Source organism: Pan paniscus, chromosome 2 (assembly GCF_029289425.2).
Source record: "Pan paniscus chromosome 2, NHGRI_mPanPan1-v2.0_pri, whole genome shotgun sequence".
Taxonomy (NCBI): Eukaryota; Metazoa; Chordata; class Mammalia; order Primates; family Hominidae; genus Pan; species Pan paniscus.
This window is the reverse complement of record NC_085926.1, coordinates 85,003,677-85,020,850: the sequence shown is the minus strand read 5'-3', so window position 1 is coordinate 85,020,850 and position 17,174 is coordinate 85,003,677. Positions and strand designations below refer to the sequence as shown.

At 36.3% G+C, this 17,174-nt stretch overlaps 1 long non-coding RNA gene across 1 annotated transcript; it reads right to left on the bottom strand.

The window, feature by feature from the left end:
* Nucleotides 1-3,763: 3,763 nt before the first annotated feature.
* LOC130541407 (uncharacterized) lies at nt 3,764-15,394 on the bottom strand. Its single transcript, XR_008955458.1, has 4 exons — nt 15,380-15,394; nt 12,364-12,543; nt 4,526-4,559; nt 3,764-4,249 (listed from the first exon to the last, which is right to left on the bottom strand). It is a non-coding gene; the product is annotated as an uncharacterized LOC130541407 (long non-coding RNA).
* Between the last annotated feature and the right edge of the window lie 1,780 nt (nt 15,395-17,174).

Genomic DNA, 17,174 nt, shown 5'->3' with positions numbered 1-17,174 from the left:
TGAGAATGATGGTTTCCAATTTCATCCATGTCCCTACAAAGGATATGAACTCATCATTTTTTATGGCTGCATAGTATTCCATGGTGTATATGTGCCACATTTTCTTAATCCAGTCTATCATTGTTGGACATTTGGGTTGGTTCCAAGTCTTTGCTATTGTGAATAATGCCGCAATAAACATACGTGTGCATGTGTCTTTATAGCAGCACGATTTATAGTCATTTGGGTATATACCCAGTAATGGGATGGCTGGGTCAAATGGTATTTCTAGTTCTAGATCCCTGAGGAATCGCCACACTGACTTCCACAATGGTTGAACTAGTTTACAGTCCCACCAACAGTGTAAAAGTGTTCCTATTTCTCCACATCCTCTCCAGCACCTGTTGTTTCCTGACTTTTTAATGATTGCCATTCTAACTGGGGTGAGATGATATCTCATAGTGGTTTTGATTTGCATTTCTCTGATGGCCAGTGATGATGAGCATTTTTTCATGTGTTTTTTGGCTGCATAAATGTCTTCTTTTGAGAAGTGCCTGTTCATGTCCTTCGCCCACTTTTTGATGGGGTTGTTTGTTTTTTTCTTGTAAATTTGTTTGAGTTCACTGTAGATTCTGGATATTAGCCCTTTGTCAGATGAGTAGGTTGCGAAAATTTTCTCCCATGTTGTAGGTTGCCTATTCGCTCTGATGGTAGTTTCTTTTGCTGTGCAGAAGCTCTTTAGTTTAATTCTGTTTTAAGGCTCTGTTATAAATTACTGATGCACACGCTATATTGTAAATTCTTATCTCTGTATACTGTACTTCTGCATACAGATGTTATGTTAAAGAATTACTTCATCCCCATGTGACCATCTCACCTCATAATCAAACAACCCTAAATCCCTCACTAACTTACCCCCGCCCTCACTAAACTTAATAATAAATGCTGGCATATCCAGTGCATTGGCGGCATCATGGGACCAGAAGACGATGACACCCCTGGACCCAGCTTTCACTATTTTGTGTGTGTCTTTTATTTCTCGACCTGCTGATCCACCTGGGAACAAAGAAAGAGCCCCGTTGCATTGTGGGCTGCTGGCCAGATCCCACAATAGTCCCTTATCTCTCACTATATGCAAAAATCAACTCAAAATATCAGACCTCAAACCATGAAACTACTGGAAGAAAACTGTGGAAAAACACTTCAGAACATTGATCTGGGTGAAGATGTTTTTTAGTAAGATCTCAAAAACAGAGTCAACTAAAAAAAATAAGCAAATTAAAAAGGTTCTTCATATCAAAAGTGACAGTCAGCAGAGGAAAGAGACAACTTGTTGAATGGGTGAAAGTATTTGCAAGCTATCCATTCAATAAGGGACTAATATCCAAAATATACAAAGAATAGAGACAACTGAATAGAAAAAAATTCCAAAAATTGGACAAAGCCCATGTGAATACACATTTTTCAGATGTACAAATGGCCAAAATATATATAAAAAAATGCTCAGTATCACTAACCATCATGGAAATGCAAATCAAAACCCTAATGAGATATCACCTCTCTCCAGTTAAAATGACTATTACCAAAAAGACAGACAATAGCAAATGTTGCCAAGAATATCAAGTAAAGGGAACTCATACATTATTGGTGAGAATGAGAATTAGTACAGATATTATGAAGAAAAGTTTGGAGGTTTCTCAAAAAACTAAAAGTAAACAATTATATCATCCAGCAATCTCAGTACTGGGTATTTCTCCAAAGGAACAGAATTAGTAAATCAAAAGGTTACCTGTACCTCCATATTTATTGCAGCATTATTCACAATAGCCAAGGTATAGAATCAACTTATGTCCATTATCAGTTAAATGGATAAATAAAATGTGGCATATGTGCACAATTACATACTATTCAGCCATTAAAAAGAATAAAATCCAATCATTTGCCACAATATGAATGGAACTGGAAGTCATATTATTAAGTGAGTTAACCCAGGTACAGAAAAACAAATATCATATATTCTCACTCATGTATATAGGAGCTAAATATTTGATCCCATGGAAGTGGAGTAGAAGAGCTTCCAGTGGCTGAGTAGGGCCAGGGAGAATGAAGAGCGGGTACATAATGTGCACAGACATACAACCAGACAGAGGGAATATGTTCTAGTGTTCAAAAGTACAGTACTGTGACTATAGTTAACAACAATTTATTTTATATTTCAATATGGCTAGAAGAGAAATTTTGAATTTTTCTCAACCCAAATATATGGTAAATGCTTGAGGTGATGGATATCCTACATACCCTAGTTTGCTCATTACACATTGTATACATGTATCAAAATGTCATTGTACTCCATAAGTATGTACAATCATGTATCAATTAAAATTTTTTTAAATTAGATTGGCCAAAAAGATAATAACAGGAGAAAAACAGACAAAAGTTTATTAACACATACATTGTGCATATACATGAGGACATTCAGTGATGAGTAACTTCATGGCATGGTTAGAACTTGAGCTTATATAGCATTTTAGCAGAGAACAATAATTTGTACAAAAATGACAAGAAAAAGAAGATGACTTGGAACTTCTAGATGTGGCAAATTGTGGGAAGGTAAATATTTTGGAGAGCCAATGTTAGACAAGGGCTGGTTAGTAAGGTTTGTTAAATAGATTCCTCTATATAATCCTCTGTATGCCATCTTTTGGCTGATAAGCATCTAGAGTTGCCTCTAGGGATTAACTTCATCTTCCCTGGTAGAGAGTGATGAGAAGATACCTTTACAAATTTATGTATTGCTTTTGGCACAAAGGGGAAGGCAGAAATTTTTTTTTCTGTATCAGCTTCATCTTAATTGCCTGTAGCTCAAAATAAATCTTACACCAAAGTAGTGTATTTTGGGGTGCCATATTCTGTTACATTTTACACACGAATAAACATAAAATTTGTGTTTATTTTCAAATATGTATTCTAGGCTAGCTACATTGCATAGTACAGTGCCTTGTAGGTACTAAATGTGCAATAAGTAGGTATTGAGTAAATGAATGCATAATATTTTATTATTTCTCTATTTAATCTCTACTTCTGCCCCATCTGTAGAAAGAGAGTGTTCCTTTATTTGACATGAAATAATACAATTTGGGTTAGCAAGCATTGAAACCCGTGCATTTTCAACACATCTATAATGGGTCAATCAATATTGTAAAATGGAGAGCCTGAATTTGAAAGCTCAGTCATATCATCTGTGAGTGGGGTGAACTCTTAACTTTTTCAACTTCAGTGAAATTGTGATGTTATGGTTATATTTGTCTGACAAGATTAGTGTGAAGATTAAATGAGATAGTGTAGTTAAGCAGCCCTTGCTAAATGATAAACATGTTCTAACTTTAACTGCTATTGAAAAAGTAATAATAGGAGATAAAACTTTCAAATCAAGTACTCATAATAGCATGAAGATTCTTCAAAATGGAGGAGAATGAAAAGTTCAGGAATAATCTATAATGTCTAAAAATGAAGGCTACTTTAACATGTTATGACAGTTTTATAAAGGGAATGTAATTGAGGCATTACAAAGAATGAGGCAGATATTTTCATACCAATATAGAAGTATTGTGAAGGCAAATTAAGTGAAAAAAATGAAACAGAATTGTATGTGTGATATATGATCTTTTTTGAGATGGATTTATGTCTGTTTGTAAATATATATTTACTTGTGTATGCATGTTTTGAAGAATATTTAAGCAATTGATTTTATATATATATATATAAAATATATTTCATTCTGGGCAAAAATGTGGTTGGTTAGAAAAGGAGGAAGAATAATAATTTCTTTTACTATATATTTTGAACGTGTACACTGTTATCTAGTGGTTAGCTACACATAATGCTGATTAACAAACCACTCCTAAATTTAATGGCTTAAATCAATGATCATTTATTCTATTTCAGGTACCTCTGGTTTGGCTGCAGTTCAATTGATCTAAGCTGGGCAGAGTTAGGCTTGAGTCCAAGATTCAGGTTGGGTTTAAGTATATTCCCCGTGTTTTTTTTTATTTTTCGTAGACAGCCAGGCTAGCCAGTACATTATCTGCCTATGGTGATGCCAGAAACATGAATCAATACCTCATCGTGCCAGTATGCTTCAGGTGTTTGCTTGTGTCAAACCAGTAAATATTTATTTGATTAAAGCAAGTGACATGACAAAGCCTAAAATTTCAGAGATTTAATCTACTCACCATAACATAAAATAAAGTTACATGGCCAAAATCAGCACCTCTTGGGAGGAGAAATGTAGTTCTACTCTCAATCATGTGGAGGAGGAAATGATTAGTATCCGAAGCAATCATCCACCATATTTATGACTGTATTACCTATTCAAAATATATGTAAAGGAGAATCCACAAGAAAACAAAACAAAAGGGGTGGAAAAGTGTGCATCTATAGGTTAAGCACAAGAAAGATAATACACCTAATGGCAGCAGTATCAGAATAAAGATTCATTATGTAGTTTTTCCAGAGATGAGGAAAGCATATTATTTAACAAACTCACCATATATGGACATTATCCAAGTACTGAGGATAATCTAAAGAGAAAATTAAAAAAGAAGGGATGTTAACTTTGAAGATCCACTGTTTTCTTCCTCTGATCTTACAGAGAAAATTAACTCTCACTAATACAGAGCTACAGAATGATTTTTGTCCTTATTTCTTTAGCATATCATTTATTATGTAAACCATTTTCAGCCTGTTTTTTGTACGGAGTTCATTTATTTATTTCATGTTTCTATAGTTGGACATGTTCTAATGTCCAAATTTGCATTTGTTTATTCCTGTTCTGTTTGCAATTAAAAACAAAGTAAGAGCAATAGAGACCTCTGTAGTTTTCAGACAATTTTGTGTTATTTTTCTTCCACTGTGTATTTATTAGTCTTTATTAAAGATTAAACAAATGATGGATTCATTTCAAAAGTACCCTGATTTTCAGTATTTTAAAGTTTATATATTAGAATTAAAAAATCAGTCAATTACATCAATGCCGTTATAGTATTTACCATCAGTCTGGGAAATTTGTTTTTCCTGAAGGGAGTTTGAACAAATTTTCTCCTGAAAGCATGTTATGCTGAAGGAGCTCTCTCCTCTGTAGCAACTCTATCAGAGGGGACAGAAAATTACTTTGTTTAAAGATCCAGAATAGGACACAGGAGGCTAATCTTTGCTCTACCTTGACCAAGTCGCTTAGGTTATCTTTACTGCAGCCTCGTCTGCTAAATGAAGATAAGAAAATTTCTGTCCCTTCCTTAATTTTATATAAAATTATTTTTTAAATGTGGTACCTCCAGAAGGGAGTCCATATGGCAACCACTTTACCACAGTAGATGACCCAGATTTAAAGCATTAAATAGATAAGTAGAAGAGAAAAGGTAAACCATGCTACCCATGGTGCAGCACAAATTTGTTGGCAAAATCTGGTGGCCATATGGACTTCTGTAAAGCTGTCAAAAGTCTAAGTAGAAGATAAGAAAGAGCCACTATGCCCGTGATACGGGCACAAATCATTCAAAACCTGTTTGACCACATACGCAGAAAGGACTAAATAATAAATGGACTATCTTTTGGAGTTTGAATACACTAGATCCAATTTAAAAAATACACTAGATTCAATACACTAGATCCAATCTGTAGTCCCTCAATATATCTGCCTATTCCCATATCAGCCAACAAGAGGAAAATAGTCACCCGCAATGGAAATTTACAAGAGGGATGTATCAAATACAAATTTTATCAGAGAGAGTTCAGAGGCAAGGAAGATTTTATTCAAGACTATTGCAATAGAGGGGAGAGATTGAACTCAACTCTGTGGAAACAAAAGACAGGAGGGTTTTAAGCAATAGGTGATCTGGTAGAAAAATACTGGAAAATTTTAATGGGAGGTTGATCAATGTGTTTAGGCTGTGTTTGCTAATTATACTTTATTGAAATTAGGTTCTTACCCTCCTACTGAGACTAGGAGATGGGTATTATCTTTCTTGATCATTGCATTTCAAAGGAATGGCTTGAAGAAAGTCCTTCAGAAAGACATTCCTGCATTGTAAAATTGTCAAGAGTCTGGGAGAAGATTTACATTTCAAAGAAGCAGAGGTAGAATTAATAATTACAAGTTTTGTGAAGTAGATGCTCTTAAAAAGCAGATCAGGGACCTATAATCAGGAACAAAAAAAAAACCCCTCTACAAAGTTCAGACAAGCTAAAGAGAATATTAAGGCTGCTTTGGTCAGATGATAGGGTTAGTTTGATTAATAAAACAGGATGGAAGAAATCAAGGAAGACTGAGGGTAAAGAACGGAATTAACTCATTTGATTATTTATTTATTTATTTTATTTGTTATACCTTAAGATCTAGGGTACATGTGCACAATGTGCAAGTTTGATACATAGGTATACATGTGCCATGTTGGTTTGCTGCACCCATCAACTCATCATTTACATTAGGGATTTCTCCTAATGCTATCCCTCCCCCAGGGCCCCATCCCCCAACAGGCCCTGGTGAGTGATGTTCCCCGCCCTGTGTGCAAGTGATCTCATTGTTCAATTCCCACCTATGAGTGAGAACATGCGGTGTTTGGTTTTCTGTCCTTGTGATAGTTTACTGAGAATGATGGTTTCCAGCTTCATCCATGTCCCTACATAGGACATGCACTTATCCTTTTTTATGGCTGCATAGTATTCCATGGTGTATATGTGCCACATTTTCTTAATCCAGTCTATCATTCACGGACATTTGGGTTGGTTCCAAGTCTTTGCTGTTGTGAATAGTGCTGCAATAAACATACATGTGCATGTGTCTTTCTAGTAGCATCATTTATAATCCCTGGGGTATACCCAATAATGGGATTACTCAGTCAAATGGTAATTATAGTTCTAGTTCTTTGAGGAATGGCCACACTGTCTTCCACAATGGTTGAACTAATTTACAATCCCACCGACAGTGTAAAAGCATTCCTATTTCTCCACATCCTCTCTAGCATCTGCTGTTTCCTGACTTTTTAATGATTGTCATTCTAACTGGCATGAGATGGTATCTCATTGTGGATTTGATTTGCATTTCTCTGATGACCAGTTGTGATGAGCATTTTTTCATGTGTCTGTTGGCATCATAGATGTCTTCTTTTGAGAAGTGTCTGTTCATATCATTTGCCCACTATTTGATGGGGTTGTTTTTTTCTTGTAAAAATTTCTTTGAGTTCTTTGTGGATTCTGGATATTAGCCATTTGTCAGATGGGTAGATTGCAAAATTTTTCTCCCATTCTGTTGGTTGCCTATTCACTGTGATGATAGTTTCTTCTACTGTGCAGAAGCTCTTTAGTTTAATTAGATCCCATTTGTCTATTTTGGCTTTTGTTGCCATGGCTTTTTGTGTTCTAGACATGAAGTCCTTCCCCATGCCTATGTCCTGAATGGTATTGCCTAGGTGTTCTTCTAGGGTTTTTATGGTTTTAGGTCTAACATTTTAGTCTTTAATCCATCTTGACTTAATTTTTGTATAAGGTGTAAGGAAGGGATCCAGTTTCAGCTTTCTACATATAGCTAGCCAGTTTTCCCAGCACCACTTATTAAATAGGGAATCCTTTCCCCATTTCTTGTTTTTGTCAGGTTTGTCAAAGATCAGATGGTTGTAGATGTGTGGTGTTATTTCTGAGGCCGCTGTTCTGTTCTATTGTTCTATATATCTGTTTTGGTACCAGTACCATACAGTTTTGGTTACTGTAGCATTGTAGTATAGTTTAAAGTCAGGTAGTGTGATGCCTCCAGCTTTGTTCTTTTGGCTTAGGATTGTCTTGGCAATGCAGGCTACTTTTTGGTTCCATATGAACTTTAAAGTAGTTTTTTCCAATTCTGCGAAGAAAGTCATTGGTGGCTTGATGGGGATGGCATTGGATATATAAATTACATTGGGCAGTATGGCCATTTTCACGATATTGATTCTTCCTAGCCATGAGCATGGAATATTCTTCCATTTGTTTGTGTCCTCTTTTATTTCATAGAGCAGTGTTTTGTAGTTCTCCTTGAAGAGGTCTTTCACATTCCTTGTAAGTTGGATTCCTAGGTATTTTATTCTCTTTGAAGCAATTGTGAATGGGAGTTTACTCATGATTTGGCTCTCTGTTTGTCTGTTATTCATGTATAGGAATGCTTGTGATTTTTGCACTTGATTTTGTATCCTGAGACTTTGCTGAAGTTGCTTATCAGCTTAAGGAGATTTTGGGCTGAGATGATGGGGTTTTCTAAAGATACAATCATGTCATCTGCAAACAGGGACAATTTGACTTCCTGTTTTCCTAATTGAATACCTTTGTTTCTTTCTCTTGCCTGATTGCCCTGGCTAGAACTTCCAACACTATGTTGAATAGGAGTGGTGAGAGAGGGCATCCTTGTCTTGTGCCGGTTTTCAAAGGGAATGCTTCCACTTGTTGCCCATTCAATATGATATTGGCTGTGGGTTTGTCATAAATAGCTCTTCTTATTTTGAGATACATTCTATCAATACCTAGTTTATTGAGAGTTTTTAACATGAAGGGCTGTTGAATTTTGTCAAAGACCTTTCTGCATCTATTGAGATTATCATGTGATTTCTGTCATTGGTTCTGTTTATGTGATGGATTACATTTATTGATTTGTGTATGTTGAACCAGCCTTGCATCCGAGGGATGAAGCCAACTTGATCGTATTGGATAAGCTTTTTGATGCACTGCTGGATTTGGTTTGCCAGTATTTTATTAAGGGTTTTCGCACTGATGTTCATCAGGGATATTGGTCCAAAATTCTCTTTTTTGTTGTGTCTCTGCCAGGCTTTGGTATCAGGATGATGTTGGCCTCGTAACATAAGTTAGGGAGGATTCCCTCTTTTTCTATTAATTGGAATTGTTTCAGAAGGCATGGTACCAGCTCCTCTTTATACCTCTGGTAGAATTCGGCTGTTAATCTGTCTGTTCCTGGACTTTTTTTGGTTGTTAGGCTATTAATTATTGCCTCTATTTCAGAGCCTGTTATTGGTCTATTCAGAGACTCAACTTCTTCCTGGTTTAGTCTTGGGAGGGTGTATGTGTCCAGGAATTTCTCCATTTCTTCTAGATTTTCTAGTTTATTTGCATGGAAGTGTTTATAGTATTCTCTCATGGTAGTTTGTATTTCTGTGGGATTAGTGGTGATATCCTCTTTATCATTTTTTATTGTGTCTGTTGATTCTTCCCTCTTTTCTTCTTTATTAGTCTTGCTAGCACTCTATCTATTTTGTTGATCTTTTCAAAAAACCAGCTCCTGGTTTCCTTGATTTTTTGAAGGATTTTTATATCTCTATCTCTTTTAGTTCTGCTCTGATCTTAGTTATTTCTTGCCTTCTGCTAGCTTTTGAATTTGTTTGCTCTTGCTTCTATACTTCTTTTAATTGTGATGTTAAGTTGTCAATTTTAGATCCTTCCTGCTTTCTCTTGTGGGCATTTAGTGCTATAAATTTCCCTTGACACTCTGCTTTAAATGTGTCCCAGATATTTTGGTACGTTGTGTCTTTGTTCTCATTGGTTTCAAAGAACATCCTTATTTCTGCCTTCATTTCATTATTTACTCAGTATTCTTTTAGGAGCAACTTGTTCAGTTTCCGTGTAGTTGTGTGGTTTTGAGAGATTTTATTAATCCTGAGTTCTAATTTGATTGCACTGTGGTCTGAGAGACAGTTTGTTGTGATTTCTGTTCTTTTATATTTGCTGAGGAGTGCTTTACTTCCAATTGTGTGGTCAGTTTTAGAATAAGTGTGATGTGGTGCTGAGAAGAATGAATATTCTGTTGATTTGTGGTGGAGAGTTCTGTAGATGTCTGTTAGGTCTGCCTGTTGCAGAGCTGAGTTCAGGTCCTGGATATCCTTGTTAACCTTTTGTCTTGTTTATCTGTCTAATATGGACAGTGGGGTGTTAAAGTCTCCCATTATTATTGTGTGGGAGTCTCAGTCTCTTTGTAGGTCTCTAAGGACTTGCTTTATGAATCTGGGTGCTCCTGTATTGGGTTCATATATATTTAGGATAGTTAGCTCTTCTTGTTGAATTAATCACTTTACCATTATGTAATGGCCTTCTTTGTCTCTTTTGATCTTTGTTGGTCTAAAGTCTGTTTTATCAGAGACTAGGATTGCAACCTCTGCTTTTTTTGCTTTCCATTTGCTTGGTAAATCTTCCTCCATCTCTTTATTTTGAGGCTATGTGCATCTTTGCACGTGAGATTGTTCTCCTGAATATAGCACACTGATGGGTCTTGACTCCTTATCCAATTTCCCAGTCTGTGTCTTTTAATTGGGGCATTTAGCCCATTTACATTTAAGGTTAATAATATTATGTGTGAATTTTATACTATCATTATGATGTTTGCTGGTTATTTTGCCTGTTAATTGATGCAGTTTCTTCCTAGCATTGGTGGTCTTTACAATTTGGCATGTTTTTGCAGTGGCTGGTACTGGTTGTTTCTTTCCATGTTTAGTGCTTCCTTCTGGAGCCCTTTTAAGGCAGGCCTGTTGGTGACAGAATCTCTCAGTATTTGCTTACCTTTAAAGGATTTTATTTTCCTTCACTTATGAAGCTTAGTCTGGCTGGATATGAAATTATGGGTTGAAAATTCTTTTCTTTAAGGATGTTGAATATTGGCCCCCCCTCTCTTCTGGCTTGTAGGGTTTCTCCTGATAGAGCCCCTGTTAGTCTGATGGGCTTCCCTTTGTGGGTAACTCAACCTTTCTCTCTGGTTGCTCTTAACACTTTTTCCTTCATTTCCACCTTGGTGAATCTGACAATCATGTGTCTTGGCATTGACCTTCTCGAGGAGTATCTTTGTGGTGTTCCGTGTATTTCCTGAATTTGAATGTTGGCCTAGGTTAGGGAATGTAGCTAGGTTAGGGAAGTTCTTCTGGACAATATCCTGAAGAGTGTTTTCCAACTTGTTTCCATTCTCCCCATTGTTTTCATGTACACCACTCAAACGTAGATTTGGTCTTTTCCCATAGTCCCATACTTCTTGGAGGCTTTGTTTGTTTCTTTTCACTTTTCTCCTCTAACCTTGTTTTCTCACTTTATTTCATAAATTTGATCTTCAATCACTGATACCCTTTCTTTCACTTGATCGAATTGGCTATTGCAGCTTGTGCATGTGTCACGAAGTTCTCGTGTCATTGTTTTCAGATCCATCAGGTAATTTAAGGTCTTCTCTACACTGTTTATAGTACTTAGCCGTTCATCTAATCTTTTTTCAAGGTTTTTAGCTTCCTTGCAATGGGTTCAAACATCCTCCTTTGGCTCAGAGAAGTTTGTTATTACTGACCTTCTGAAGCCTACTTCTGTCAACTCTTCAAAGTCATTCTCTGTCCAGCTTTGTTCCGTTGCTGGTGAGGAGCTGCAATCCTTTGGAGGAGAATAAGTGCTCTGATTTTTAGAATTTTCAGCTTTTCTGCTCTGGTTTCTCCCCATCTTTGTGGTTTTTGTCTACCTTTGGTCTTTGATGTTGATGACCTACACTGTCACAAAGGTGTTTTGTTGTAGATGTCCTTTTTGTTGATGTTGATGCTATTCCTTTCTGTTTGTTAGTTTTCCTTCTAACAGTCAGGTCCCTCAGCTGCAGGTCCCTCAGCTGCAGGTCTGTTGGAGTTTACTGGAGTTCCACTCCAGACCCTGTTTGCCAGGGTATCACCAGTGGAGGCTGCCCAACAGCAAATATTGCAGAACAGCAAATATTGCTGCCTGATCCTTCCTCTGGAAGCTTTGTCCCAGAGAGGCAGCTGCCTATATGAGGTGTCTGTCTGCTCCACCTGGCAGGTGTCTCCCAGTTTGGCTGCACGGGGCTCAGGGACCCACTTGAGGCAGCAGTCTGTCTGTCCTCAGAGCTCAAACGCCCTGCTGGGAGAATGACTACTCTCTTCAGAGCTGTCAGACAGGGACGTTTAAGTCTGCAGAAGTTGCCTGCTTTTCTGTTCTGCTATGCCCTGCCCGCAGAGGTGGAGTGTAGAGGTAGTTGGCCTTGTTGAGCTGCAGTGGGCTCTGCCCAGTTCCACCTTCCAGCTGCTTTGTTTACCTACTCAAGCCTTGGCAATGGCATATGCTCCTCCCCCTGCCAGGCTGCCACCTCGCAGATTGAACTCAGACTGCTGTACTAGCAGTGAGCAAGACTCCGTGAGTGCGGAAACTGCTAAGCCAGGAACTGGAGAGAATCACCTCGTCTGTTGGTTGCTAAGACTTTGGGAAAAGCACCGTATTTGGGCGAGAGTGCCCCGTTTTTCCAGGTAGTCTGTCACAGCTTCCCTTTGCTAGGAAAGGGAAATCCCCTGACCCCTTGTGCTTCCCTGCCCTGCTTCGGCTCACCCTCTGTGGGCTGCACCCACTGTCCAACCAGTCCCAATGAGATGAACCAAGTATCCCAGTTGGAAATGCAGAAATCACCTTTCTTCTGCATTGATCACGCTGGGAGCTGTAGACTGGAGCTGTTCCTGTTTGGCCATCTTGAAACACCCAGCAAAACTCATCTGGTTTTTGAAATTCATTCTGTGAAATAAAATTACTCAAAGCTTAATTTGCTATATGCATGTGTCATGCATTATAAAATACAATTTGTTAAAGGAGAAGTGGTTCTCGTCTTCTGGGACTTTACTTAGTAAAAAATGTGACACATGTAAACACACACACACCCCATACTCCCTTATAACTTTAAAACCAGGTAAAACTGAATAAGAATTCTCCCACAAAATGATATAGAAGCAAAAGGAATAATGGTTTTCAAGATGACTTCATGAGGGTGGGTAGATTTTGTATAAAACTGATTTGAATTTGGTGGTAAAAATGTAGGTTAGAGTTTCCAAAAGAACTAAATTACCTTCTACAAATATTTTTGAGAATAAAATTTTTAAAAGAAAAATTTTGAATGCAATTTTAAAAATTAAGTGTCTATGCCAGGCAAGGTGGCTCATGCCTGTAATCTCAGCACTCTGGGAGGCCAAGGCGGGTGGATCAACTCTGTTCGGGAGTTTGAGACCAGCCTGACCAACATAGAGAAACCCTGTCTCTACCAAAAATACAAAATTAGCCAGATGTGATGGCACATGCCTGTAATCCCAGCTACTCAGGATGCTGAGGCAGGAGAATCACTTGATCCCAGGAGGCGGAGGTTGCAGTGAGCCGAGATCGGGCCATTGCATTCCAGCCTGGGCAACAAGAGCAAAACTCCATCTCAAAAAAAAAAAAAAAAAGTGTCTGTGAGGAAAATTTATTTTAGTATCATCTTTTGATTTATTTATTTTTAAAAATTCCTTGGAGTACCACATGTGTTATGCATCTGTTATCCATTGTAGATTCAAAGATAAATACTACACTATCCCCTCAAAGTACTCATAGGTGCAAGTAATAACAGTCAAATGAACAAAAAATTACAAGAGAAAATGGTAAAAATCATAAGTAGTAACACATAAAAGGGGAGATCAAATGCCTTTGTATTACAGAAAGCTTCAAAGAAGTTAAAGCATTCAGAGGAGGACAAAAGTGATTTTGTAGCACTGTGCTGACAAAGCAAACTAGCTAAGGATGAAATTCTGTTACTTCTCCATCCTAACCCATTCTGTGGCTTTCCATCATATTTAAATTTTTAAAAATTAATTTTGTTGGTCTGCAAGTTGTCTATTTCTCCAACGTCCTACTATAACTCTTTGCTTCCATGCTACAAATTTCAAATTCACTGGCCTGCCCTCAGTTTCTAGAATGTGTCAAACATATGCCCCTGTCTGCTTTCTACACAGCTGGATTTATCTCATCCCTCCTCTCACCTGATTCATATCATAATCCCATAGGTATCTTTCCAGAACATCCTACCCAGGTATCTCCATCACTCGTTATTCTCAGTAACAACAAAGTAACTTCTCTGTTCAACTTATCATTTACTTTTATTTTAGAATTTTAACCATTAATTATTCCTTCTTCTGAAAGAGGACAGTAAAGAAATTTCACGAATAAATAAATATACAGCTTTGTCTGGTGCCCACAGGGGAAACAAAAATAAGAAGCAAAGTATTGAATATAGTATAGTAACATTTGTGCTTATATTTGTGAAAGACAAAACAAAACAAAACAAAACTGGAAGGCCAAAATGAAAACTAATAAAAACGTTTGTTTATACAGGTGGCAGGGAACAGAGGGAGAGGATAAGAATGAAAGTGAGATGTTTCTGAGCATATGTTGTTATTAATTCTGACTTAAGACACGCAAGATTTGTATATATTAAAAATAAATTACATAAAAGTGCAAGTCTTAAAAATTCAGATCAAACTAAAACAAATGAACATATCAAGTTGGTGATTAACCACACAGGCAAAAATTAATAATTTCAACATGATTCAGAACATAGTATTGTGGCAGTACATCCTTAAAGGGGATAGGTACAAAGGAAACCTAAGGCAAACCTTTATTCAGCTTTATTGCTCTGGTTAGGACACCACTATGGTTATTTAAATGTTATTTTATGTGTTGTAGAATAAAGCAAATAAAAGTTTGTATTTTTAAAATTTTTCTTGTAGGAGAAAGGAGTTAAAATTATAAAATTTAAAAAAGTTAAGGAAAAACTATAATATTGAATTTAATGTTAAGTATAAACTCATAGTTTGTTGCTGTTGTTGTTAAAAACTTTTCCCCATCTCTGTCCACTGAAAATGCCTAGAAGCAATGACAACTCAGTATCTCTGAGCACTCACCTGTACACATCATGTTCTCTAAATATTATTTCTTACTAAAAGTAATTAGGGCTGCTTGGAAAAATAACTTGTTCTGGGTCTAGGGCAGGATATGTACAAAAAGATTGTGGAATAGTTTGCTGTGCTAGAAGTCAAGAAAGCTATCACAAGCTAATGTTGTTATGCCAAAAAATCACAGTGACAACTCTAAGGGGATCTTGATGCCAAAGATGTAATCATTTAAGAATCAAAAATAATAATTGTAATTAATTTTAATAATCATAAGTGGTAACTATTAATTACATATTTTATATCCACGTAGCTAAAAATAATTTTCAAAAATATAAAAAACTGAAAACGGTAAATCTTTTTATCATTATTGAGGATAGTGAGTACATTAGTTACTTTACTCAGAAGATCAGTAATGAAGAAAAAACATTAAATGTTTTCCTCTTTTTTTCTCTAAGAAGTGTATTTTAACTGACAGAATAATCTTGTTTGATAAAAAATTCTTTTTTATATGTGAATTCAAGTTAATATTAATACATATATTGGAAACACAGAAAGTCACCATTTTGCCACCACTACTTAATGATTATATTAAGCAAGAATAATAAACTACTTAAGAAAAATATTTTTTTAAAAAGTTGATAGGGGGTGCTTACTCTCAAAGATCATAAGTTTCAGCCCAAGGATTATTTACTGATTTCAAGATGTAAACCAACACCAACCAACCAACAATGAGTTCACAATGGAGGGAACAAGCTGCCACTTCCTGAAATAACTGGTCAATCACTAATAATGTGACAGCCAGACACTATGTGTCTCATTGTGATGCAACATGCTACCTAGAAGACCACTTCAAAAATGATTCTGCCAGAATGCTAATGTAAATCTAATCAGCCTTTATAATTTAAAGGCTTAAAAAAGACTAAAGAAAAGTAACAACGAAATGCAATATGTAGAACTTATATGGAGCCTGATTCGAACATCAAGTATAAAGAGATATTTTTGAGAAAATTGAGAAATTTTAAAACATGAAATTAGTATTATATGATATTGAAGACTGCTGCTTTTTCAAGACATGTCCTCAAATTTATTTCACATTCCTTCCATACTAACTCTTCTCCTTGCATGTAGACAGACTTGTGGCTGCTTTCAATGACTTCTGAAGTTAGGTCATTAAAAGTCATACATTCTTTGCCTAGTAATCTTGGGTTACTCACTCATGAGAGGCCAAGCTCTATCTAGGAAGTTCAACTACTCGAGACTGTCATGCTGGTGAGTATAAACGTAGACACTCCATTCAACAGCCCAGATTATCCCACCTAAAGCAGGGTGCATATAAGTCAGTCTTGAATAATCTAGACTGGCTCATCACCAGGTGAGTACCATTGAGTAACCATAGAGAGCAAAAGAATCACTTAGTGGAGCACTGCCCAAATTTCTGACCCAGAGATTCATGAACATAACATGGCATTTGTTTCATAAGTATGGAATGGATGTTTTAATGGATAATAGATGACTGGAAAAATTAATTGTAAAATTTTTTGTAGGTGGGTAATGGTATTAGAGTTAGGAGAATGTATTTATTTGTGAGAAATACAAATAATGTATTTAGGAGTAAAATAATGCCTGGGATTTGTATGAAGCATATATGATTAAATAATTATAATTGTTGGATCTATGTAATGTGTATAGAATAATTTATTGTATTATACTCTACTCTTTTTTTGTGTGAAGAGTTTCTTTTTTGTTGTTTGAAGGACTCACAGGGACATGAGTAAAGATTTCTGTTAGAAAATTAAAGTGAGTAGGGGAAGACTATGGCTTCTTGTAATTTTAATCCAAATCCTAGAAGAAAGCAAGAATTAACATAGGATTTGAAAAAAAGTTAAAAGATAGATTTGGGAAGAATAAAAGGTAGACTGAAAACTAGGAGATCAAAGAACCTTGACAGATATGATAAAATCACTTTGTACTGTAAATCTCTGTTTTATGTGGTGGTACCTCCCACCACTTTGTAAAATCATTTTGGGCAAGGACATTATCTTCACCTTTGTACTCCTAGAAGCCAGCATATTGCCTGGCATAATTTGGACACTCAGTAAATGTTACATAAAGGAAAAATAATGTTGGTGGAAATTGGAATTTTAAAAACTGTACATATTAGTTCAAAACCTCAATACTGAATCTATAGGGGAAGATCTACCGTGTGTAAATGTCTGTATTCAGGGCTCTGAGCACTGGCTTGTTGGCGTGGATACTATGGAGATTCCGGATATGGCATTCAAACTGTACAATGTGTAACTGGAAAGGAGAAATAGAGAGAGAAATAAACATGGGAAATTAAAGTAACCTCAGCTCTCATTTAAAACAAATACAAATATATTTAAGCATATAATAGCTTCTCAGCATGTTTTAAAAAAAAAATTAAGAGATCATTTTAGCTCTCAGAAT